This window comes from Rhinolophus ferrumequinum, chromosome 17 (genome assembly GCF_004115265.2).
Source record: "Rhinolophus ferrumequinum isolate MPI-CBG mRhiFer1 chromosome 17, mRhiFer1_v1.p, whole genome shotgun sequence".
Lineage (NCBI taxonomy): Eukaryota > Metazoa > Chordata > Mammalia > Chiroptera > Rhinolophidae > Rhinolophus > Rhinolophus ferrumequinum.
In genome coordinates this window covers 23,573,870-23,599,922 of record NC_046300.1, presented here as the reverse complement: position 1 = coordinate 23,599,922, position 26,053 = coordinate 23,573,870, and the positions used below count along the sequence as shown (strand labels likewise).

At 39.5% G+C, this 26,053-nt stretch overlaps 1 protein-coding gene across 3 annotated transcripts in view; it reads left to right on the top strand.

The window, feature by feature from the left end:
* RARB (retinoic acid receptor beta) overlaps nt 1-26,053 on the top strand; it is a 365,838-nt gene that overhangs the window by 202,584 nt on the left and 137,201 nt on the right. The window lies entirely within an intron of this gene.

The following is a 26,053-nucleotide window of genomic DNA, read 5'->3' as shown; positions in this document are numbered from 1 at the left end:
CAGTGCCGAGGCACGCATCTGGTCAACAGTAGCCTGGCTGCAGGCTTGAGAAATGACCAGAAGTCTCAGAAAATTCCACCTTCGGTGGTTTAGTAGTGGGAGCCTGCAGGATGCAGCACAGTCCTGACAGTGATTTAGATAAATTGCTCAGCTATCTATCAAAATGTTTTTAGTACTTTATTTGACAATTCATTGGAGCATTAGCCTGAAAATGACATTTTAAATCTTTGTTTTCAAAGAGGTCAAAGTTTAACTGGAAGAAATTGAGTTTTCCTAATAACATGGTGGCTTATCTAAAGAGAGAGAAGGAAAAGGGGGGGGGGGGCAAAGACAAGATTTAAATTGCCCTCTCTGAAACTTTTTCTTAAGGCTACAGACTTGCTTCTTGGGCCAGGAAATCAACAGGTTTGTAGCTGAAAAATCAATAACCATTTGATGCCAACAGTCTGGCTGTCTGACTTAATATTTTGTAGAGCCATAACCAGGGCAAAAAGAATATCGTTTTCAGAAAGCGTCTTAATCTTCAGCTGCTCCCCAAACGCCTTTTCTTTCCTACTGCCTATTTTCTTTCCAGAGAACTCAAAGAAACTGAGCATTACAAAATAATTTTCCAACCCACTAACAGATCTTTTAGACCTGTCCTTTCTAGCAATTAAAACAGTATGAACAATTTGACTTGGAATCTCAGGGAACTGGGGCTCTCTCAAACTTTTTCTTGTAGGAGAAAGTTCTAATGAAACACTTTTTAACGAAGGGAAAAAATGCCCAAGACCTGGCATATAGCTATTAGACCTAATAGAGCTTTTATAAGTAGACAGTCTCCCTTTTGTAATTAACCCTCTAAACATGCCCATTAAGTTGTAGGAGTAGGGGGAAAAGCTTTGTTTGTTCTTGAACAAGTTAAACAAGGGATTTGCCTTATCTAGGAAGAGCGAGTGGTAAATGTGTCATTCGCCTATGGCTTGCCGATAAGCAAGAAGTGTTGATAACAGCAAACTTCAGCTAATCAAAGAAACTTGCATTAGAAAAAGTAAATAAAGGCATTTGACAAAGGGATTTCAGAAATTCCAGTGTCTTATTTTTGTAAGCAAGGCTATTAGGAATCATTGTGCTCAATTTCACAAGGGTTTGAATCCCACACCCCAACTATAGTGAGTAAAATGTAAATATTGCTTATACTCCTTTAGAGCTGGTTTTTCCTCCTTAAACCACTTTATGACTGGTTAGTTTAGGTGTTCAAGTGATCAAGTTTTTAAGCATAAGTAAAAATTCTAACACTGCCATGTGGTGTTTGGTTCAGGGTGACACAACTAGTTAGAGCTTTTGAAATAAAAGCATATTAGGAGTACGTTTGTATAAGTAAGAACATAAAAGCCACAACCTTTTCCATTTTACTTAATGACTGTTTTGATGAGAAGCAGATCTGTTTGTGCTCTTAACACAGAGGAAACAGTGGGCAAGGAAGGAAAAAAATAGTACTGAACTCCAACCAAAACTATTTTGTTTTGAAATCTTACTGATTTTTTTATGGTGTGAGTGTGTGTGTGTGTGTGCGCATGTTTGTGTGTAGTAATTAGAGTAAACCCTTTGAACGTAAAACACACCAGAAGTTTTCTTTGAAAGGTGTTAGAATAGTCTTATTTTCTTTTTTAATTTTAAAGACAGAAAAATGATATATCAACCAGCTGCTGGTTGGAGCAAGGCCTGTAAATTGCTGGTTATAAAAATGCGAAGTCAGGATTAGTGGGCTACTAAGGGAATGCAGTATAAATAATACGATTTAAGACTGCCCCTGGAAGGTATGGAGTCACTAGATTTCTGTTCAGATGCCTCCTGGATTATCTTGGTTTTAGGCTGCTCCAGATGTTTTCAGTATTAATTGCTCAGTGGGCATAGGATTAATCCTAATATTTGTGATCTAAATATAGTTGCTTTCAGCAAAATCATGAGTGTGACAACTTCTTGGCCCTTATCCTTGCCTTATCCCTACTCAACACACCAAAAGAGAGAGAGAGAGAGAGAGAGAGAGAGAGAGAGAGAGAGAGAGAGAGAGAGAGAGAGAAAATATTTTCTTTTTGAAATAGTATTTTGCTCATTAATGAGGAAATAATCTGTTTGCAACAAATAAACTGTGTCAGTGTATGATTAAGGAACGAAAAAGTCCCTTTTCAGAGCCCTGGGACCTGAATTTTAAGTATTAAACAGTATTAAATTCTCTCCTAGTGAGATATAAATTGGGGTCAAAGTGGCAAAATCAAAGATACCCTCTGAAAGAGAGACTAAATAAAGACTGACAGCCACCATATGAATTGAATGGGGTTTTGAATAAATATTTCGTTGAAAAGGCTCAATTGTTTTTCTAAAGTAGGACATAATTTTCTGCTTCTTGGCCACATGACGGTGGTAACTAATACCATCAGAAAGAAGAAAAGAAAAGGGACTTTTGCTTCAATCTCAGAGAGTGGAGGGCAGGGATCGATTGAAAACAAGTGGAAGATTCACAAAGTTTTCCCCAAAAAATATATACTAAAATAAATACTGTCAATATCCAGATGACTTGGTATTTTGGGTAGGGAAGTATTGACAGGCAACTTAGAAGAAAAGAAAAATGAATGCATTTAAATTTTATTGCCAGAAAAGAGTGCATTCCAAAAATAAAACAGCAAAAGAGGTAGACATCTGCCCGCCTAAACTTTGGCTATGGAATTGATTTGGGAGCTCTAGTTTAGAATTTGATTCTCCAGCCCAAATGCAAAGCCGTCGCACTGGACCAGGTGTTTTTTTTCTTAGTAGATAAATGACCAGAATGGCAATTTCTGAGAGGTTAGCTGACCTGAATCAGTTTTCTTCTCATTTCTGGAAACCTGGCTTTGACCATATATACCCAGTCAGTATCATCATGAACTTTTCTTTACAGCATAAAAGTAAAAGAAAGTTCTTCTGGATATCAGATGTTTATAATTTACGGTCAACATGTTAAGCCCCTGAGTTGGCTGAAAGGGAAAGAAAACCTTACCATTTTCTCCTTTATATATTCCACAAGCATCAATAAACTATTTCAGAAGAGAAAAACATGATAAATGATCAAGATTATAAATTCTGTTCTCAAGGAATTTAAAATCTTTAAAATCATTTTTTTAAAAGCTGGGAATTTTTAGTTAGAAAGTAACTTTCTGGGAGGCAGATGGAGATATAAAATCAAGATGCAAAATATAAAACTCTTTTCAAGTCGCACAGGACTTATTAAACAATAAATACGGTATTCACTTTTGAACATATTAAAAAGAATCTTCTATTGAGTTTGAGGTACACGTAAGTGCCAATAAATTTTTCCCTAAATGACATTTTTATACTTTAAATGTTCTAATATAAATTCAGTTAACTATCAATTAAATAGATTATTTCGGAAATGGGAGTTTTGATTAAGGTTAATCAGAAAAATCTTGGCTAAAAACCTTTCCAAAAGATATTAATGTGGAATCTTGCCTTTCAAATTACAGGGTAGTTGTGGCAATCATACATCTCTGATTTTCTAGAATAACCCACTTTCAAATATACTGCCACAATTCCCACATAAATCACTGAAATATGCCAGATATTTCAATATTACGACATCTCCTAGGCTGCCCCTTGAACCCAGGAGTGGCATAGAAAGTCTTTGTTTGTATTCTGTGGTCAGTATAACCAGAGCGCTCACAGCTTAATTTTTCTATCATTACTGAAGATCGCCTCGTGCTTCTGGGTCATTCTTCTGAACATGAATTCCTTTTGTGGCAAACTATAGATCTGTAAATAGAAGACTTCACTTGCAAAATGGATTTTAGTATTATGATTGGGTTTCTGACTCTAGTGCGCTGGCGTGTGTGTGTTGGGAGTGGAGAAGGTGGTGGAATTATTACATTGAATTACCATGCACAAATCTGTATCAGGTTTTTGCGAGCTGCTTCTTAAAAAGTTGGGAATAGGGTGATGGAGAGACGAGAGCAGACAGAGTTAACTCTGGTTTCAGATTTATCAGTATTCTGTCTGTAAGTGGCTTGGCCTAAGTACCTCTTGTTAACTAGGAGATGAGATAACCTGCCCCATCTATAAGATCTAATAACACAACCTCATCCGTCAATATGTTGCCTGAATTCTCTTCTTCCTTCCCAGCTTCCTTACTTCATCATGAAGAAGCAGGACTCCAGTCCCATCCCACCCCTTAAACCCCTTTACATGAATTAAAAAAAAAAAAAAAAAAAAAAGTTGCTAAAGTTCTCTCTACCTAGGAAACAGTAGAGGGTGAGTCTGCAGGTATTATGTTATTTATCTTGAGCTTTCAGAGCTTCTTTGATGGGTATTCAAACAGGCAGTGGAACTGCTGACTTGATATTTCTCTGGCCTTGTAGGGTGGGGAGCTGAAAGGGGGCCCATTTAGTAAGATAAGACTCTTGGTCCCTTGTATGTGTGATAAGGCGAGGATAACAGGAACTGATGTCAGCAAGGCGACTCAGCCTGGCCAAGCATTTCCTCTAGTCAAGGCACAGGGATTCCAGGAGCCCCCAGGCCTCCCACAGTAGCTGCTGAAGTGAACCAGCTTCGATGGAGAGAAGCTCATTTTAACACAAGTGATAGTGGGTGACGGTGTCCCTCATTCCCAAAAGGAGATTTTTCTAAACAAAGCAAAGAATAACTTGGGGGAGGGGAGGGAGTGATTTTAATAAAAACTGATTGAGATTATAATAGCAATTTGTCATATAATAGGTATTTGTTTCTTGGCTGTCAACAGTTTCCCTCTGATGTCTCATAGGACAGTCTATCCAGCAGTCACCAAATATTGTCACTCACGAACCCTGCCAACTCCCCATATAGAACAAAATGGGAGGGAATTCACATTGTCAGAGTTAATACCTGGGACTCCTGTTCACTTTTCTAAGTACCATGTTCCCACCCCCATCTGCATCATATGACAGGACCGTAAAAGCCATTTCGTTTGCCACAGCCCCGAAACCTCTGAGCAGTTTTTCCTCCCCCCTTTCCGTCTTTCTATCTTAAACACAAATTGGTTTGTTTTTTTCTTTTTTCTTTCACAAGTATCTCCGATTTGAGGTGTGGAGAAGGAAAAATTCGAATGAAAGTGTCCTATTTTATTTTTTGGAATTCATAGTTTCTCCTTAGTCTATTCTTAAATATTTCTTCTTCTTTTTTTTTTAAGTTTTAGTTTTGAATAAGGAGTTACTCTCCTCATTTGACTCAGATTTAGTGAAATGTCTGTTTTTGTTGTTATTGATCAATTACTGTTCACCACAGATTGACATTTTACTAAATCAGAAAAAAAGAAAATAGCTGAATTCAAAAGACTGTGATAGGAATGATGCAGATAAGACCAGTGTATCAATTAACTGGGAAGAGAAGATTTGGATCGCGTTTATCACAACTTTTCTCGAATTTGCAGAGCAAATGAAGACCTCATATGATAAATCCCTATTCTCAAAAATATTAAAGCTTTCAGGGGCTACAGTATCTTTGTCTTGTCATCAAAGTCCATAATTATAAAAAGGCTGGTGATCGGAAGGCCATTTCAGCTTCAAAAGATATTTTAGGGTCTGGTCTATTGGAAAGCTTGGGGGTATAATTAACTAAAATGGAAATGGAGGAAAGCGAAATTTAGTTCCTGATGTTTTAATTTAGCTCAGTACTGCCATGTGTTATTGAAGAGAATTCTTAAAGGCAAACATAATTATTTCATTATGGTCCTCAGAATGCTTTCATTGGCTTTAATGACAAGAGGCTGTATAAAAAGGCATACATTTTAATTAGTCCTCCTTATATTTACATCAGATAAATAACAAATAATTGATGAAAAACAAGTCTTTGGAATGGATGATTTCACATAGTGAGCTGGTTACAGCTTAATGATGAAACATTTCTCTGTTGCTTTGCATTTTAATTATTGAGACATTACAGTGGTGGCGCCGCAGAACTAAAATACCGTTGTTGCTATTTTATTATAAAAAAAAAAAAAAATCACGATTAATGCCTATGAATAGGAAGCTGGAAAAAGGTGCCTAGAAACGCATCGCAGTGAAAGTAAATTACCAGTCCCATTAATTTTACTACGTTTGTTAGCTCTCATTTTGATCACTTTTATCTTTTATGCTTCATCTTTTTGCGTTAGGAGTGTCCGGGGTTTCACAGGAGTTTTTATGGCCACATCTTCTCAGTACCTTTCTTTCTCTCTTGCTGCCCGTTTTGAAGACTTGCCTGAAAGTACCTTGCCAAATGTGTCCTGGAAATTCAAAAGCCTTTCTCCATGTTATAGGCCCGCTTTACCTTTGATTTTATATGAAAACCCATTTCACATGATTCATCCGTTTTGGTGTATAGAACACTAATTGTTATTATTGATTTTAAATTCCGTGACCATTACAAGTAACCCAGATGACTGGCAGATAAAGGGTAATAATCCATGGAGTTCTGGAACTGTTTCATGTTTGTCTGGAGTACTTTATGTGATCAATATTAACTGCCCCATTGAAACTAACTGCTGTATCAAATAACACTCAATCAAATGAATGTGCTTAGAGATTATTTATTGAAAGCTTTAATTGTTCACTGGGGCCCTGCTTATCAGAGGAAACAATAGGAACTAGAGAGAAGATGAACAGGTTTGGCTTCGCGGAGAAAGTTGGAAGATGCTGATTGAACAGGGCATCTGTCTGCTAATTGGGTAAGAGTTTCCTGAAACCCACGTTGGGCTTCTAGTGGGCAGAAGGTGCAAATACTCTTACAGAGGTTATCCTATCGTCTGTACGCCCTGAGCTCTCAAGAGAAGAAGGTGTCTTGATTTTCTTGCCCTCAGCCCAGAGGTTGTGAAAAGTTGTCACTCTCTGAGAGTTTTACTGGTTCTCCTTCGCAATCCCACTCACACATTGTCCTTCCATGCATCTCTCCACCTGTATCCCTGTCACTGCCTGATGGGCTGAGATCATGGAAATGGCCTGACTTGACACAGGATCAATTTCTACAGCTATGAAATGGGAATAATAATGTCTACATTGCAGGATTTGTAGAAAGATTAGAGATAATGTAAATGAGGATTCTGTTCTCCCCCTGAAAACATACAGACGCCACCGAGTAGAACTTCTGCTCAGATTTCAGCATGACACCTGTGGTTTATGTGCCTTGGCTAATAGTAAACAGTCATTTCTTTTTTTAGCTGGAATCTCTTTTCCTCAGTGAAATGGTTCCTCTGTCTGTGGCTCATAACTTAGGTGACAGTCCTTCCCATTTGTCACAGTTTGGATAATACGGTGGTCCTGATTCACTGGCACCCATTTACCAAACCTCCAGATTTAGTACAAATGGATTGACTTTTATAAGTGAGCACTGTTACCTTCAAAGTTGTCACAATACACTTTGCCCAAGGATGCTGTCAGGGGCACAGTACATTTTTATTACTCCCTGATGGATTAGATCTTGGCAGTGTTCCATTCAACAAAAGACTCTTGGGTGTCTGCCATGTTCCAGGCTCCCTGAAATGTTCCGTGGGGGACACCAAGATGAATCTAATGCTATCTCTTCTCTCTCTGGATTCACAGTGTATGGGAGATACTTGTGTACACAAGTCCTTGTGACACAGCCCCCTTATAACACAAACACAAGAATCTCCTCGGGACTTTGAACCTGAGTTTCATTTTGGAAAAAAATTTAAAAACCGCTGAGAACAAGAGCTGATGAAAAAAGTGAGGGATCAAGTGGGTTACACATTTTTGTCACACCAAGCAGGCTTGAAGTTTTTCTGTAGGTAATTTTCTGTAGGTAGTGCCTCAGAGTTAATTTGTAAATGAATTTACAAAGCAGAGTTTTCAACTCATCTTGAGCAAGGAAATAGGTGCACACCTTTCAAATGTGCTTCTTGAAAATTCTCATACGGATGTTCCTGAGATGTTTATTAAATAAGGTGCCGTTGGAGTTGGGTCTGATTAGATTAACTTTTAAAATATCACTTATTTCTTTATAATTGTTTCTGTGACTTATTGCTGTGTAACAAGCTGCCTCAAACTTAGTAGCCTAATGATTTATTGTCTCATTCTGTGGATGGGCTGGGCTCAGCTGGGTAGATCTTCTGCTCCACGTGATGTCAGCTGAGGCTGCATCGTCCAGGCCTACACTGGGCTGGAAGCCCACGACCGCTCACTCCCGTGGCTGGCAGTCGATGTTGGCTGTTAGCAGAGAGCTCAGCTGGGGCTGTCAACTGGAGTAGTTGCATGTGGCTTGTTTTTCTCATAGCGTGGCCCTGTTATTCTGAGACGGCATTCCCAGAGGGAGGAAGCAGGAGCTCCCAGTCCTCTTAAGGGCTACGTCCAGAGCTGGCATAGAGTGACTTTCACCATATTCTGTTGGTTAAGCAGTCACAGGGCCAGCCCAGATTCAATAGGTCTACCTTTCAATGGTAAAGTGACAAAAAATGTGCAGCCATCTTTACTCCACCATAACAATCATCATGTACTCTATGCCCTATGATAGGAAAGAAATTATTGTCTTCTGACAATAGAGACTAACTGGAAGAGTTATTGTGCGGTTTTCGTTTGGGTTTTACTGGCTGGTTAAATCCCCAAATTCTACTCTCAGGACTATACAACCTTTATTATCAGTTAATCCTCACAAAAATTCTGCGAGGAAAGTATGATTATACTCATTTTACAGAAGAGGAAATTCAGGCTCAGAGAAGGTGAGTAACGTGACTGACATCACACAGTGGCAGACTAGGTTTTAAATCCCACAAAGGTCTTCCCTCCATCCTCCATGCACAGTTACTCACGTAAGGGTCATCAGCTTCTTCAGTTTGACTCTGTCATCTCTCAGGTGAGTGAAGCATTCCTGAAAAAGTTTCATACCCTGATAATATTCTGACATGGCATGTTTCGGTTTTGGGGAAATGGGGGAAAGAGAGGTAAGGAACTGCGAGTCACATCATTTCCTTTGATTACATTATTTCTCTAATAGAAGCCACAGCCTTTTAAACTGTGGTGGGAGCTATGGGGCTGTTTTATTCTTTTGTCCTTTGTTTTCCATCCTGTTTGTCATTGAAGTCTGCACTGGCCTAGCCCTGTATAGCTCACAGGAGTTGGGGTCAGGATTAGTCTTGTGTTTACTGAGGAATTGCAGAAAGTTGAGAGATGAGACATAAGGTTTTTCATGTTATTGTGGTTCACTCATAGCCCTCATCTAGAGATGGGTACTATCGGTTCCTACTATGTAGGTGGCGTCTCTTAGTTAAACAGCACAGCTGTGTCTTCCGTTACTTAAGAAAAGGCGGGGGGGCTTCCTAAGAGATGATGAAGTTGAACCGATATTTTAGTATTTGCCACCTATTTCAAGTATCTATTTTATTTAGAGGGTCCTAAACCTAAGAAAACTATCACTGTTTAATGAAGTTTACATTAATAATAATAATTATTATCCTTTCATATAATGCTCTTATTTTGGTGATTTCAGATATATTTTGAGTGCAATATATTGTACTTTATTTTGGATTTTTATATGCCATATTCTACGTGTTTCTTTTGTTTGAAATCTAATTGTTGAATGATATATTTTGAGGAAATAGAGACAAATGGACAAACTGACTTACTCAAGGTCATGTAGTGGGTTCTAGATAGAAGTGGATCAAAATGTAGAAAATGCTGCCGTGTGTTACCGCGTGTACCGTGAGGTAGCATGCCATGTGATACAATGGAACTGGGCACGCTTCATTCACACCTCTGCTGTGGGAGCTAGAGCTGCAAGCTATCTCAATTTTTTTTTTTAACCTGTCAAATGGATCCATAAAGGTTACCTTGCAAGCTTATCATAGACTTAAATAAGAGAGTGTATTTAAAGTACCTGATATCTGAGACTCAGTAACTAGATTTCTTTCCTCAATACTTTTTTATGAAAAAAATATACAAATGCAGAAGAGTTTAAAGAATTCTACAGGGAACACATAAATACTCCCACCATACCTGCCATTAAAGTTACCAGGGTTGTTTTCTGTGTTCCTACCCATTTCTCCTTTTTTCTGTGTATTTATATTTGTTTTGTTTTATTGGTTGGGTTCCCTTACTGACCTGAAAAGTCTTTGAGGTCAGATATTGTGTTCTTTACTTATGTTTTTCCAGGGCTAATATAGTGCTTGGTACCCTCTGGTCAGTACTCAGTCAACTGTGTTTGAGTCAGTGGATATGTTCAAGCTCACCACCCCTTAATACAAGGTCTGACAATCAAGTTCCTGAACTTGTTGCAACATGTTGCTAAACTTTTTTGATATCAGAGGGATTATTCATTATGAATTTGTACCAACTGGACAAACAGTTAACCAAGTTTACTATTTGGAAGTTTTGTAAAGGCTGTGTGAAAAAAGTTAGACAACCTGAGCTTTTCGCCAACAATTCATGGCTCTTGCATCACGACAATGCACCAGCTCACTCAGCACTGTCTGTGAGGGAGTTTTTAGCCAGTAAACAAATAGCTGTATTGGAACACCCTCCCTATTCACCTGATCTGGCCCCCAGTGACTTCTTTCTTTACCTGAAGATAAAGGAAATATTGAAATGAAGACACTTTGATGACATTCAGGACATCAAGGGTAATCGGATGACAGCTCTGATGGCCATTACAGAAAAAGAGTTCCAAAATTGCTTTAAAGGGTGGACTAAGCACTTGTGTCGGTGCATAACTTCCCAAGGGGTGTACTTCAAAGGTGACCATAGTGATATTTAGCAATGAGGTATGTACCGTGTTTCCCTGAAAATAAGACCTAGCCAGACAATCAGCTCTAACGCATCTTATGGAGCAAAAATTAATCTAAGACCCGGTCTTATAGTAAAATAAGACCGGGTCTTATATAATGTAATGCAATGTAATATAATATAATATAATATAATATAATTAATATAATAAATATAATATAATTTTGGGTCTTAATATATTAACTTTTGCTCCAAAAGACACCTTAGAGCTGATTGTTCGGCTAGTTCCTATTTTCAGGGAAACAGGGTAGCACTTTTTCTAGGATGAGTTCGTGAACTTAGTTGTCTGACCTCCTATACTAGCTATCAGCACTTTCCAAAAGAACTTTCTACAATGATGGAAATTATCTATAATTCTCTGTTGTCCAACGTAGTAGTTGCTAGCCATGTGTGGTTATTGAACACAAGAAATGTGGTTAATATGTTTGAGGAACTGAATTTTTAATTTTATTTAATTTTATTTCGCTTTCAAAAGCCACATGTGGCCAGTGGCTACTTTACTGAACAACAGAGCTCCATCGTGTTTCCCCGAAAATAAGACCTAGCCAGACCATCAGCTCTAATGCGTCTTTTGGAGCAAAAATTAATATAAGACCTGGTCTTATTTTACTATAAGACCTGGTCTTGTTTTACTAAAAGACCAGGTCTTGTTTTACTAAAAGACCAGGTCTTATTTTACTTTAAGACCGAGTCTTACATAACATAATGTAATATAAGACCAAGTCTTATTATTAATTTTTAAGTTCCAAAAGACGCAGTAGAGCTGATGATCCGCTAGGTCTTACTTTCGGGGAAACAGGTTATATACTTCAGCTTTTAATATGTTTTCAATATTTGTTCATTCTTTTCATTTCCCTTTTCCTTTAGCCTTTATTCTTCTTTCCTATTGCTATTAAGGAGCTCTAATTATCTCTTTATGTAGATGGTAAATAGACTGTAGGAGAATGTAAACAGAATACTTCAGGGCAGTGATTTCAGTCATTGTTTAACTTGTTTTCCTTCTGGGTGGAACTGTTTTTCCTGGGGCCTGGCAAATTCTTAGCATTTATTTTGCTAACACTTATTTTGCCCAGCTAAACCAAGATTTTCACAGAATCCAGTGGGCTGTACTTAATTATATTCTTTGTAGCAATCGTATCAATGTGGCATACAGTTTCCAATCCTGTGCTCCATTCCTGCTTGGTTTTTAAATGGACACAGAGTGTCTTCTAACATTTTCCAGCTGCTTTCACTCTGCTTAAATATCTTAAACTTCAGGGAGGCAGAAAAGAACAAGCCATACTTTATGGAAGCCTCAGCGTGTATTCTAGAAAATGCCATGATCTGCCACCCAAGAGCGCCTTCTGCTCATTTATATGTGGTCTCCTTTGTAACCCACTGCCTGGCACACAGTAGGTATCCAGGAAACAGGCTGAAAATCCTTCAGTGGAAATGAACTCGAAATTCAGAACATCTCAAGTAGTTTCTGCTTTTATTTATTTGTATATTTGTGGGTTCAAAACACCTTAAGTATACTTGAGGGAGCTTTCAAAACTTGGGAGGTTCAAGTTGGCTGTATGGCAAGCTCTTATAAATGTGTTAGCTGGGAAGCTGGCCTGAGAATATGAGAATGGGATATTTCCTTGGGTTTCTGGGACTCACTTTGATGTCCTCGGAATAGATTTTCTAATAGTACTTCCTGTTCACCAGGACATTGCTGCTGCTCCTCTCCATCCCCACCTCCCACCCCCACCCCCATTTTTGTCCATCTCTAGAAATGAGAAGTACATAGAAATAAGACCAAATCAGTGATCAAGAGAAACTTTTGAACCAAGGTTTGTGTCCTCCAGCCCGAACGGTTGCAAGCTGTGATTGATTTTTTTAAAAATGGAATAACCACCATCATCATAATATCCATTAAGTGCGTATTATCTGCCAAGTGCGCAAAACGACTTACATCATCTAAACTTCACAGCAGCCTGAAGAGGAAGCACTGTTACAGCTCCCTTTAACAGATGAGAGTCCCCAGGCATAGAGAGGTTCAGGTACCCATTTCACATCTCTTGAGTACGAGACAGTGAGTTGAAATTTCCCAGCTCAGCTTTGCATAATGTGCATTTCCTTCCCTCTGCCAACTACCGTGTTTCCCCAAAAGTAAGACCTACCTGGACAATCAGCTCTAGTGCATCATTTGGAGCAAAAATTAATATAAGACCCGGTCTTATTTTAATATAATATAATAATATAATATAATATATAATACCGGGTCTTATATTAATTTTTGCTCCAAAAGACGCATTAAAGCTGATGGCCCGGCTAGGTCTTATTTTCGGGGAAACACAGTATGCAAAGTACACTCTTATTTTCTTTGTGGGGAGGGGAATGAGAAAGGTTGGAAGCCTCAGAACCCAGAAAATAATAAAAGGGTTTCCAAGTGAAAGCTGGAAACAATACATTTTTAACAAAATGGGCAGTTACTCTAATTGCTTTACCCCTACTGTTCAATTCCTTTTTATGTCCTAATTCATTAAATTATGTGCACACACAGGCTTATTATTTACAGATGTATGCACTTTTAACTGGCTCATATGAAACAGATGTTTTGCGATAGGTAACAGAGAGCAAGTGATCTAAAACCTCCTTAGTGGGTATCAAGTGAGTATTATGGCCCATTACCTGCAGGTCTTTTGCTATTATTTTGAATTGCAATGTCCAGTGTGAGGAGGCTAATTCAATCTGTCCCTTGGAGGAACAAATAAAACTACAACAATCCTATAGGGAGACAGCTGCATCTCAAAATAAAAGAGGGTGTGCGCAGGTGATAAGCAGGTGGTGTTCACATGTGGGCTCAGGTGGATGTGAGTGAGTTTTATAAGCAATTGGAGAAAAAACACAAAAAGACCCATTGCGTTACAGAGGATCTTTTTATATTTTTTAAGAGCCTTATACTATGATGTTTTAATCATTACAGTCTTTAAATTCATAGCGAAGCAATTATCATAGTCTTTTTCATCCAGAATTTAATTCTTTATTTTTGGATGGAATTATTCCATTGCTCTTGTAACTGGAAGGAATGCATGCGAAGCTTAGTTGGGTAAGTACATAATGATGTCAAATTACTATCTACCAGATTCTGGAAGAGTTGAGATGGGCCCTGACCACAGGTTCTTCATGGCCCCACAATAAATAATCTTCAGTTGATGATAACTTTTCCATTGATCAAAAGGAAATCACAGTAGTAGCTCAGATTCAAGGGTAAAGGCCCATACGATGGTGGCTCCCTAGAGGTATGGTTCTTGAGGAGGCCATACTCGGAGACCAGCTACCATGCTATCTTATCTGGCTGTAGAAATAAACGCACACCTCTTTTTCACCACAAGATAACATGGCCTAATAAAAATAAATATGACCACCTCACATTGCCAACTGGGTGGCATAATGTCAGTGGACAATTACTTCAATACTTCTTTAGAATATTGGGAAGCAATAATAATTACCCCTCAAGTCACAGTGAGATTTATTATTTATGAATTCTCAGGAGTACTCTAAAGAACAAAAACAGATTGGAGCAAAAATATGGCTGAAATTGTGTCATTTTGCACGTTGAAAGCTGGAAACCGTCACAACTGAAATGTAAAATGGGACATGAAATATTAAGTGGCATATCAGGTTTATTGCATATATGACCATGAGAGTACATTTTATTTTGTCTCATGGAGCGCTAAAAAAAAATCCATGTAATGGATTAAATTTATTAAAACTCCCATATTGTGACTGGCTCTAGGCCAGGGAACAAGGCATGATAAATAATCCCAAAAGACAGAATATGTAGGAAGGAATTTTAAACTGTATTTATGATAGACATATTGACCTCCTTAACTAATAAAAATGTATACATGAGGTTAGTTTTGAAGGAAAGGTGCAGACCTTAATACATTTAGAGTATATATAAATACTATATACACTGTGGTGTTAGCATCCTTAAAATATTTCTCACATTTCTGTGACATATAGCTATCATAATCTTTTCTTTATCCTGGAAGCAAAGGAAAGCCTGGATTTTATAGTAACATGTGCAGTTACTATATTAAGAAATAGTTTTAACATCCTTTGTCTTAAAGCAGGGGTCAGAAAACTGAGCCAAATCTGGCCTATAGCCTGTTTTTGTAAATAAAGTTTTATTGGAATATGCCACCTCTGTTCATTTACATCTTGTCTGCGCTTGCTACCTCCCCCCTTCAACAACGGCAGACCTGAGTGGCTATGACAGAGATCAACCATATGGCTCCCAAACCTTCAAGTACTAACTATCTGGCCCTTAACAGAAAAAGTTTGCTGACCTTGTCTTAAAACATTAAAAAATTAATAGGATGGCTTGGCATAGAAATGAGTGCTTTGTTTCTTATTTATAATAATCTTGTGTGTGGATTCAGGAGGCCAGCTCTGGATCAAGCCATTTCCTAACTGTGACCTTCGCCAAGTCATTGAACTTCTCTAAGCTTCAGTTTCCTCCCGCGATACTAGAGATTGAAAAACAGATAATGATAATAATTCCTGCTCTTCTTCACACTTTTATCATGAGGGAGCAAGTAGGTGACAACACACCTCAAACCATCCACCACCAAATAATATGTGCTGTGAGCAGACTCTGCTGAATCGGCCACAACTATCATCATTTCTTTGCTACCGGCTATATAGATTTCTAGGCAGATTTCATTCTTTTTTGTTTTTTTTCCAACTAACATGTATTGAGCTCACGCTATGCACTGAGCACTCTTTTAAGCACCGAGTAGGTAAAGGCAAGGCAGCCGAAGCCTTTGTGTGTGTGACTGATACGCCCCGTCATGGTAGTCATCAGGTCCTTCCTCCAGCTTGGGGCTGTTTTTGCAATCTGGTGTTTTCAGTTGTCCGTTTACATGGGCCAAGAATGGTGTCTTCTAACTTCTTCATAACTCAGCATTTAGCAGAGTGTCTGGCCCTACGAGGTGCTCAGTGTAATTTGTTCAGCAGCTGGATGTGGTTGGCTGGTAGTCACCGCCCTGTACTGCCCAGCTTCCCCATTCAGTCGATCCAAAGGTTTGCCACTTTGGGTTTTCAACAACTGTCGAAGGCCTTCCCATGAGTGATCACTATGGTAAGGAGGTGTTTAAAGAAGCTGTGGGTTGGGGGTGGGCTGGGAAAACCCATGAGAAGATGATCGTTGTAATATTTTGGATTAATTTCTGAGAGGCTGGGAAGGAAAGGATAGTTGATAGAGAGTAAGGAGGCAAAGGTGACATAACTTGCTTTATTCTTATTAGCTTGTAGATAATCTCTGAGAGACAACTATTTTAGTAGGGAAATGGAAGTGAAGGTCATGAGACTGATACGTAGGAGAAAGATAGGAAGGAGAATAACTTTGAGATTCATCGATTGTGGGGACAGAGCCAGGAGTGCAGTTTCCAGGCTCTTGGCCTCGCTAGGAAAGGTGCTGGCTCAGGTAGTAAATGGCCATCAACTATGATTAGATAGCCATCAGCTGTGGCTCGTTGGCTGTCAGCTGTAACCAGTGAGCCATTGGCCACTAATATAACTGCCGTGGCTAGGCTACCAGCAAATGGGGCTAGCAAGAAGATGGTGGTTGAGCTAGCAAGAGTGGATTGCAGTTAGCACGACGGATTGCAGCTAGCAAGAGAGGTTGGATGCCAAAGAAAAGTGGTCAGCAGGTTGCGGATCGTGTGTCTCCTGCTTCCTGTGTCTCCTGCTTCCTGTGTCTCCAACACAGCCGCCAATGAGAATATAGTGGTGTGACTCCCCTATCTATGGCTCTGTAGGTGTTCCTTTTTGGCCTCACGATGTCCTGTGTTCTTATGTGGGGAGCGGGACTAGAGACCCCACATGCCACCCCACGTGACATCAACACAAGGATGATACTTGAAATAACTGCTTATGTAACTGTGTGACAGGCATTGTCCCAAGTGCTTTACAGTGACATCATTTAATGCTCACAATGATCCAAAGAGGGATATACTATCATTTCATACAAAGAGAAATTGAGGCTCAGAGAGATTAAATAACTTGCCCAAAGTCACACAGCTAGTGACTAGGAGAACTAGGATTTGAACCCAGGAAGGCTGGCTCCAGAGGTCACACTTCCAACCTCATGCTTCAACTTGTCTGCAAAGATGGAAAGTTTCCTGAAGGAAGGAATATCCAAAAACACTTGAGACTTGGGGCCTGCTTACAGTTGAGAGATGGGTGAAAATTTCTTTGAATTATTTTTTTTAAGTTTTCCTTAGCAATTTCTTTTTAAAGAACTAAACTTAAAGCACTTGGAAATTCTCATCTTTCTCACATCAAGAAATACTGAGAAATCACTGTCATGGAAGTAAAAAAAAAATCAACGTTATAGCATTTCTATAATCTGAACAATTCCATATAGAAACTTAAGAATCTTTTTTAAATAAAATATTCCCATTAAAAAAAATATTGCCAAGTGTATCCTTTTGAACTGGTGTGTTACACTCATCTCCAGAACCAACAAAATCTTCATATTACTCAACTAGAAGGTTTGGTAAGGATATTTACTACCTTTCTGCTTCTACTCGCTCTTCCCACACACCCTGGTCCTAAGGGAAGGAGTACCTCAGCTCCTCATTTGGGGCATTCCAAAACTGTAGACAGTGACAGAAGAGCTATCACACAACATTAGAAGTCTGGATGTTGGCTTCTTTCTTGTGCCAAATAAACTTTGGTTAAGGGAGTGCATATGGCCCACTGGCACGAGATGGAGAACCAGCTGAGGGATGGCAGTCGTCTAGAGCCCTTCCACCAACCCCCACTCCAGCAGAGCCCTGAAGCTGGTGGTATAGCCACATTTGGCCTGAGTTACTGCTCCTCTCTGTGTGGAGTCACACGCCCTTGGAGCACTGCCAACGGCCTTTGGAACCTTGGTCTTAGCTGCTGCCATTCTGCTTGCTTGGGGGTTGCTTTCTCAGCAGGGAAGATGCTGGAAGGTTTGTGTGTGTGTGTGTGTGTGTGTGTGTGTGTGTGTGTGTGTGTGTTCTAATTCCTATGTTTGCTTCTGGGGGACTTTCCTACTTTATTGCTCTGACTGGGGGAAAAAAAAGGACTTTATTTCTGTCCCCTTCGCTTCTTTCTTTTTTAGTTGTTGTCCAGTTTGACTTTTGGTCCTTATGCTGGGGTAACTGTGTGTTTGTTTGACTTAGACGTAGTCTATATAGTATTCTCAAACTTGCTGCCAGGGACTTTGCCAGACTCTTGCAAAGAAGTTCTGGGAAGTCATAGCGAGGATGTCATTGTCTTCTCCCAATACCTGGGTCCCACCTGTTCTCTTGAACCCAAGACCATGTGCCTTCAAACCAAGACCATTTACCTTCAAATCTCCGCTCAAAGGTTCGGTCTGCATGGTCTTGAGCAAGTTATATAACCACCCTGGGTATCCAGTTTCTTTCCTTTAAAAAATAAATACTAAGACTGGCTATTTCATAAGATCATTGAGAATCAAGTGAATTAATATACGTGTGTAAAATGGGCAGAACAGAATAGGGGTGGTGGCTAGCCCAGAGGCCATGCTCCATAATTTTTAGTTATTAATATTGTTGTAAGTTGTCCTTAGACTAGGCTCTAAAGATGTTTCTATCATCTTCGAAGGTAACAGTATCAGTCACATTAAGATGCGGCTTAACTACATTTCCCCAAATACTCTAATAATGAAATGTTAGCTCTGATTTTTGTGTTTTTATAGTTCTGTAGTTTAGAAAATGTAAACCCTTCAATGTACGCTTGTCATCTCTGATTTTTTTTTTTTTTTTGATTTTTTAAATTAGGAAACTGAGGTTCAGGAAGGTGAGGTGATTGTCTAGAGGCAGAGTTAGGAACTGAGCTTGTGCCTTCTTGTCTTTAGGACTGTGCAGCAATTATTTTATTTGCTGTCCCACTCCTTTGTCCTAAAGTCTCCCCACAAGTAGCATGCTTATCCTAGATCAGGGTTTTTGAACCTCAGCATTATTTATAACTTGGACCTGATAATTCATTTTGGGGGCAGGGGAATGTCCGGTGTATTATGGGATGTTTAGTAACATCCCTGGCCTCTACCCACCAAATGCCAATAGTGGCTCCCAATTATGATAGCCAAGATGTCCAGATACTGAAGAATGTCTCTCGGGGAAGTTGGGGGTCAAAATCGGGGTTGGTTAAGATTAAGGAAAGTAAAAGGGAAATGTAGGGGGGTGAGTGGAAGTCCGGTTTGGCTATCACTTTTTAAGCACTTACTGTATGCCAGGCAAGTTGCAAACGTCATCTCCCTTTCACCAACTCACTAACAGGAATTTTAGGATTGTCTGCATTTTTATAAAGGAGACACTAGAGCTCAGAGAAGTAGAAAAAAACTATGTGACCTTTAAATTAGTAAGTAGCAGAAGAGGGATTCAAATCCAGATCCATCCGGCAGCAAAGCCTGTGACCTTCCCATCATTCCCTACACATAATTTTCTGTATGCTCATGGTGTTTTAGTCCTTTTTATGAACCAGGAACACCCACACAGTGAGGATTACATTGGTTTCAAAGTTATTTTGAGACCGCTAATATGAGTGTGTACCTGTAAAAAAACAAAACAAAACTTCTTAGCAGCAAACATAACCAAGTCAGCAGAGCATTATTTTGTTAAAAGGCATTTGACTCAATTCTAATGTAATCGTACTTGAACTTTCTCAGACCTCAGAAGAATGGCAAGGATCCCCGTGTGAGAAAGCATAATTTCATTGTCATCTTCCCGAAATATTCCAAAAAGTATCTCCCCATTACTTTTCTGTAAGGCTGGCACCAATGTAGTTTGCAAATATGTGCATAAACCAAGAATTGTGTATCTGAGACGATATACATTTGAATGCTTGTGTTTTAATCTGTGTGTGCAAGACATGTGAACCAAGAGCATGTCATTTATAACTGCAGTAATTGCTTTTTAGCAATGATGGGAATCCTGATGTGAAGCGAAATATGTCACTAAATTGTTTGATGTTGAGATAAACTCTGGGGTGGGGGTGGTGGGAGGGGATGGACCTTAACATTGTGATGCCGTTAGTTTCATCCACATACGACTCCTGAGACCTGTTTCGGCATTTGTTCCTTTAATCCAGCTCCATTTCTGACACCTCTCAGTTCAGATCATTAATAAGTAGTTAGATGGGTTGGCTTGCTAAGTGATTTTAAGGGAAAATTTATTTGAACCCTGTCATAAGCTATCTTAGTTTTGTGCCAGAAAATAGTGATATAAAGCATCGTCTGTTAAAAAATGTCACCCAAAACAACCTATGAGATAATTTTCGACTATGTTCCTTGAAGCAAGAAAGCACATTATAAAAATGAAATGTAGGTGTTGAATGTGTATCATGGTCCCTTATGAAAATATGACAGCACTTCCCATGGTAAAAGTCAGTCTCGGGAATAATTTGTGCCACTGGCCGGGAGCCCAGGCAGGTGTAGCTACAATACAGAGTGATTAGTGGATATTGAACCCACTCTCTCTCTCTCTTTAAGGCCCAAACTATCTTGTCAAATTTAACTATGTCTGGAATCAAATCGTGTTTGGAAAATTGAAACTGTGAATTAAAAGAAAGGGAGGGACACAATTCTGCTGTTCTCAAAGAGTAAATAGGCCTGACGAGACCACAGCCAGTGACTTTCTAGCAAAGGAAACAAATGAAGGAGATGGAAAATAAATGAGGAAAAAATTAAAAAGCTGTGGGTTTTCGTAAAATAATAAGAATATATATGAAGCCATTTAAATCTCTTCTGTCCAGGTGGAGTGAGGTGCTGTGTGTCTTTAAATATCCTAATTCTAAGGTGCAGAGTTCCTGGTTCCTCCCCTCCCGGTGGTTTGGGGAGTAAATGAGTTAATGCATATACCGCACTTAACACGACCCCAGGCACACAGTAAGGGCTCAGTGAATAGTAGATACTATTAGTTCAAACTCTTCCGGTGCAACTTTGAACCCTCGGCCAACTAAAATCCACTGCCAAAATTCCGTGGGAGAGAACGAAGGCTTCTGGTGAGCGTAAGCACACACTCAGCTTGAAGATCTTAACATATTAAGTACTTAACAAGGTGGAGTTGTAGGGAGGACCTGTGCAAAGGGGAAGCTCACAGAGTTCCCACGCCAAACTGACTCAGCGAAACGTTTGGGATTCTGGGGAGGTGAGGACAGTAACCAGACATTTTTAAGTCAGGGTGTCTCAAATGTTAATGTGCGTAAGAATTATCTGGGGATTTTCTTAAGATGCCTGTTTTGACTGGCAGGCATTTCTGGGTGGAGCTGAGCGTTCTCAGGTGATGGACATGCTGCTGGCCTGGGAACACATTTTGCAAAGTACGGTTTTCTTGAAGGAGTCAAAAATCAAAGTCGTTCTCCCCGCCCCGCCCCAGCTTTTGTCCCCTGCCAGTGTTCAGCACCTGTTGCATGTGTCGTCAGAATAGCAGGGATTCTCATAACCCAACTCCAGTCCTCGGCCAGGATCCTGGGTGACCCGGGCAAACACACACTCCTTCAGGGTCACGGGCAGGTTACTGAGTCAAGACTGCCAAAGCCCCGCGAAGAAGTTTTCCTTCTCCTCCCACTCCTTTCCTTGCCTGCCCCAAACCCGGGACTAATCTTGGAGCTGCTTAATAATAACAGAGCTAGCAGCAGTGTGCGGCAAGACCATTTCAAAGCAGCATTTTTCCTGTTTGGCAATTACCTAATTTCAGAACGCGATTCACAGATTTGCAAAATCCATGTGTGTGGAAACAAACCGCTTCTCTTGAAAGATGATTAAAAGCAGACCCTCTCTCGAAGAGGCGACGGGAAAATTAAACGAGCCACAGTATGTGGTTCTTTTGCCCCTACTCTAACGTTTGGAGGCATGTAAATTATATTTTAATAAAATGTCTACACGCGTGCTCACACGCATGCGCACACGCACGCAACGGAGAATCTGGTTCTAATTACTTGTACTTTAGTTGAACTTTGGCGTTTCCTTTGACATTCTCCCTAATGTATGTGAGCTGTGGGCCTTGCGATCCTGCAGTGAATACACAGAAAAAGGGGGAAAAAATCCAGACCGGCTCTCTTTGGTGCCAACAAAAATGAAGCCCAAAATGTTTTGACCAAATGCAACACTTTGCTGTTCTCCCTTAATTAGCTGAAATTACTCCCTCCCAATGGGTCCGGAGCTCTGGGCTCAAAATTCCCCTGGGGCCATGCAGGAAATGCCTTTTGCTTTACAACTCTTTTTTTCTTTTAAAGCTCAGCTGCCCAGAGAGTGCATTAAAATACTGTCTTAATCATGGAAGGTTCTAGTAAAAAGGCAGGGCTTTCATAATGCAAGATGCCTGCCTGCCTCTAATCAGGCCCAACATAAAATCCTGAAATCTGTCAACATGGTTTAGCCAGCAGTAAATTAGTTCTCACAAAGAAAAATATTGTATACCGAGCTCTCTCTTAAAAATGGTATCTGCTACTTAATCTAACCTTTAGAAAAATGCCAAGCATGTTAGGAATTGTGAAGGGAGCTATTGTTGAAGACTTTCTGTGTGTTTAAACGACACTCAGGTGTGTTGTAACAACAAGGACATTTATACTGTGTTTTCTCAGGTGAGTTAAGTTTGTAAGTGCCAAGTCCTCTTAACAGGCAACAGCATTAATTTTTTTTCTTTTCTTTTCTTTTCTTTTTTTTTCTTTTGCTTTTGGTTTGGAAATGCATTAACCCCCAGAGTTGTGGCCATGTTTAAGAAGGCTGTGTCACTGGGAGCATTGGCATGCTACTTTCGCACCATCTCCGTTGGAGATTTCGTTTAGTTTGTTTTCATTTTGCCAACAACCTCTGAAGTCCTTGAGAATAGTGCTTCTCAAAATGCCATCTGTGGACCGGTGTCCATTCCTAAATGGCCTACAGCCAGCCCACAATGAGATAAGTGTAGAGATTGAGAGAAAGTATTTAGAAACTTTTACAACAATTGGACAGAGTGATTTTATGCCTATTAATATTTTTTTCATATTGGAACTTGTGTTTTGGAATCTTGTTCTTAATTTCTTCTTTCTAGAGATCCATTTTATTTATATAGTTTTTGTAGAGATTTGCTTTTATTGAATTTTATCAATCCAGGAGGGATTAGAGGTCGGGGATAAGAAATGGTCCTTCACCATAGTCTGAACATCACTAAAGAAAATGCCTGCCGCCCTACCCCCAGGAATTCAGTTGCTGGTTGCTGGTCTGGACCACAATTTGAGGAGTACTGACTTTGAGGCTAACAAGACCAGTTATGAATTTTTATACAAGGAAAGTGATCCTAGCATTGTTTTCCTCAGTGACAGTCATCTCTGTGTTGCAGGGATGGGGAGGTTTAAAATGTAGGCTGGAAGCTTCTGCCCGTGCAGGTTTGGTTCAGCATGCTGTCTTCTTTTGCGTGTGTGCAGCCCAGTGAAGACCCCCTCAGCACCTCTGGTGCTGACTCTGCTCTGGGCAGGAACCCACGGAGCCAAGCATACACCTCGCACAAGTAGCAGAAGTTTCTCTGTTTTGGACATTCCCTGACGAAGCAAGGCAGCCCATCTGGTTAGTAGTTTAGATGCCACATCGGAGGCTGCTGCTTGTCAGGGATGCAATCACCGAAGAGAACTGAAGAAGTCAATAAGTAAGCAAGAAAATAAATAAAAGCAGGAGTCAAAAAGCACATCCAAATTATTCCTCAAAGGCTCCTTCCCCAAACTGAAATCATATCAGGATGGTTGGAGTGTACTTGTTTTATTGAATGACACAAGCCTCTTTCCCCCCTGGGAAGTCTAAAAACTGCTTTTTTGGCCTGCCTGAGATCGCTGAATGAGCTAATACAGGACACATTGTCTGCTGAGCCTGCAGAGTTTTTGAGCAAAAATTTTATCATTCCATGGACTGATTCTGCTTGTCTGGAATACGGAACAAAATGTTTGAGGCCTCTCAAGGGCATTTGATGAATCTAACTCTAATTTAAAGGGACTAATAGATTATTGATTTAAGCAGGATGACAGTGAACAGATCAATGGCCAAGCACTCCGTAGCTACCTTAAATACCAAAATGACTATTCAAAGGGGAGCCATCAAGCTGTCTACCTCCCTTGTTTACCATTGTCTTGGTGGTGGTGGTGGTAGGGTGGAGAGACAGAAGTGGAAGAGGAGCGCTAATAAACTTTGTCAAAGTGTATTTTGCTACATTACCAAAAAGGCCAGAGGTTGCATTAAAGTACAAGTTCTGCTTTTATATTGGTTACAGCCATATTCTGGCTGTAATTCTACAACTTGTTTTGGCATGTTTGCTTGAGGCTAGCTTTGGCAATCTGAGTACAGCACTGAAATTTTTTCTTTTTTTGCTTTGCATTATTCTGTGTTATAGGCCATACAGAGGAAATAAAGGCCACAAATTACCAATTTTGACGGTGATATTTGAATATATACAATCAAATATTCTTTACTACCAGTAGGAACATTTTTCTGACGATGATTATTTCTTGTCATATATAAGACTTTTCTGTTTATGTTTGTGTAGGATTCATTTCTGGCATTTGTAGGATTCAAATTCGAACCACATAGAAAGAATCAATTCATTCTTTAAAACACAGCCTTGTCTCCTCCTCTGAGAAGCCTCCCTTGATTTCTCCTGGGTCTGACTAAAACTTGAAGCCCCTTTGTCATTATATCATATCAGTGGCTCCTAAACTGCTGCAATTTGGATTCACCTGGAATTTTTTTTTTTTTTTAAACACTGACGCCTAGCTCCAATACATTATGGCATAATGGGTCTGGGATACAACCAGCATATCAGGATGTTTGAAAGCTCCCCAAGTAGTCCTGATGTACAGCCAAGTTTGGGAACTACTGTGTTATATTTTAATTGTTGGTTTACTCTCTATTAGCCAAACTTGTCAAGGCTAAGGGATTACACCGTGCACCGTCCGTAGTATATTACACGACGCCTGGTATGTTATAGTTGCTCAGCAAAAATAAGTGATTGAACACATGAACATCCATTGTACAGATATGGAAAAGTTCATAGTATTTCTGGCGAAATCACCACAGCCTTAATAAAGGTCCAGAGCTCTCACTGTTGATTGCTTACAATAAAACATTGTCATTCATGGTAGCTGTTTAGAAAAAGCCTTCTGGATTCATTCATTTGTTTATAAGTGACTCTCATCCATAGAAAAAGGCTTTTTCCAACCTTTGTAAAATATAGTTTTGGATTTTTGAGGCCTCCCCCTTTTTGTGTACTCTGCCCCAAGTTTCTTGGGTATTAAATTGCCAAGAGTTCTGTTTCTTCTTTTTAGGAGGGTGAAATGCTGGACTCCCTTAAGTACGTGTATTTGAAGTGGCATATTTATGGAAATTACCACCCACTTTGGAAATTCAGGGAATAGCTCTGACAGCTGAATCCAGCCCTAACAATTCTATTTACAACTTCCCTAGTCAAGCCAGATTAGCTGTTCTACAAGAGCGAGTAGGACATTAGAACGCACACCCTCCACACTGCTTCTGTGGAGAACACAATGCAGGGTTGATCATAGTGGTGACGACAGGGTTTTGTCAGAGTGTTGAAAATACTTGGGTGGAAGTTGGGGCACACAAGTAGAACCGATCCAAAAGATTCGAGAGGCATCTAGGGAATGGCTCATTTATTGATTTTACGAATGTAAATTGACACAGCTTTCTAGAAGTTAGTTTACCAGCATGAATTTTAAAAACTAACGAAATATTTTTAAATAACCATATCTTTTGAACTAATAATTCCACTTCTAAGAATTAATCCTAAGGAAATAATTAGTATGTACTGAGATTAGCTACAAAGATGTTCATCCTAGTGGAATGTTTTGTGGGAAAAATATTTATTGACAAGGAAATAAACTAAACTCATGACAGAAAAAATTAAAGTACCAAATAGAATCTACGGTATACTTCTACTTTAGTAAACAAACAAACCAAAAACATTTATATGCGTAGAAAAAATGGTCTGGAAGATATATGCCAAGATGATAACGGTGATTTTCTTGGAGTGAAAACATTGTGCAGGATTGTGTGTTTGTTTTCTTGGATTTTTACAAAGAGCAATGTATTATTTTGTACTTTTAACAAGTACTGTTTTTTTCTTGATGTCAGTACTACTCACTTGTTTTCAGAGAAGTTGATTAGAGTGAAGAATACTTTTACATTTACAGCCTGATAGCTGATCTGATAAGCTTTAGTGACATCTCAGATGCCAAACCATCTATAGAACACTTGACATAATTGTGCCAAG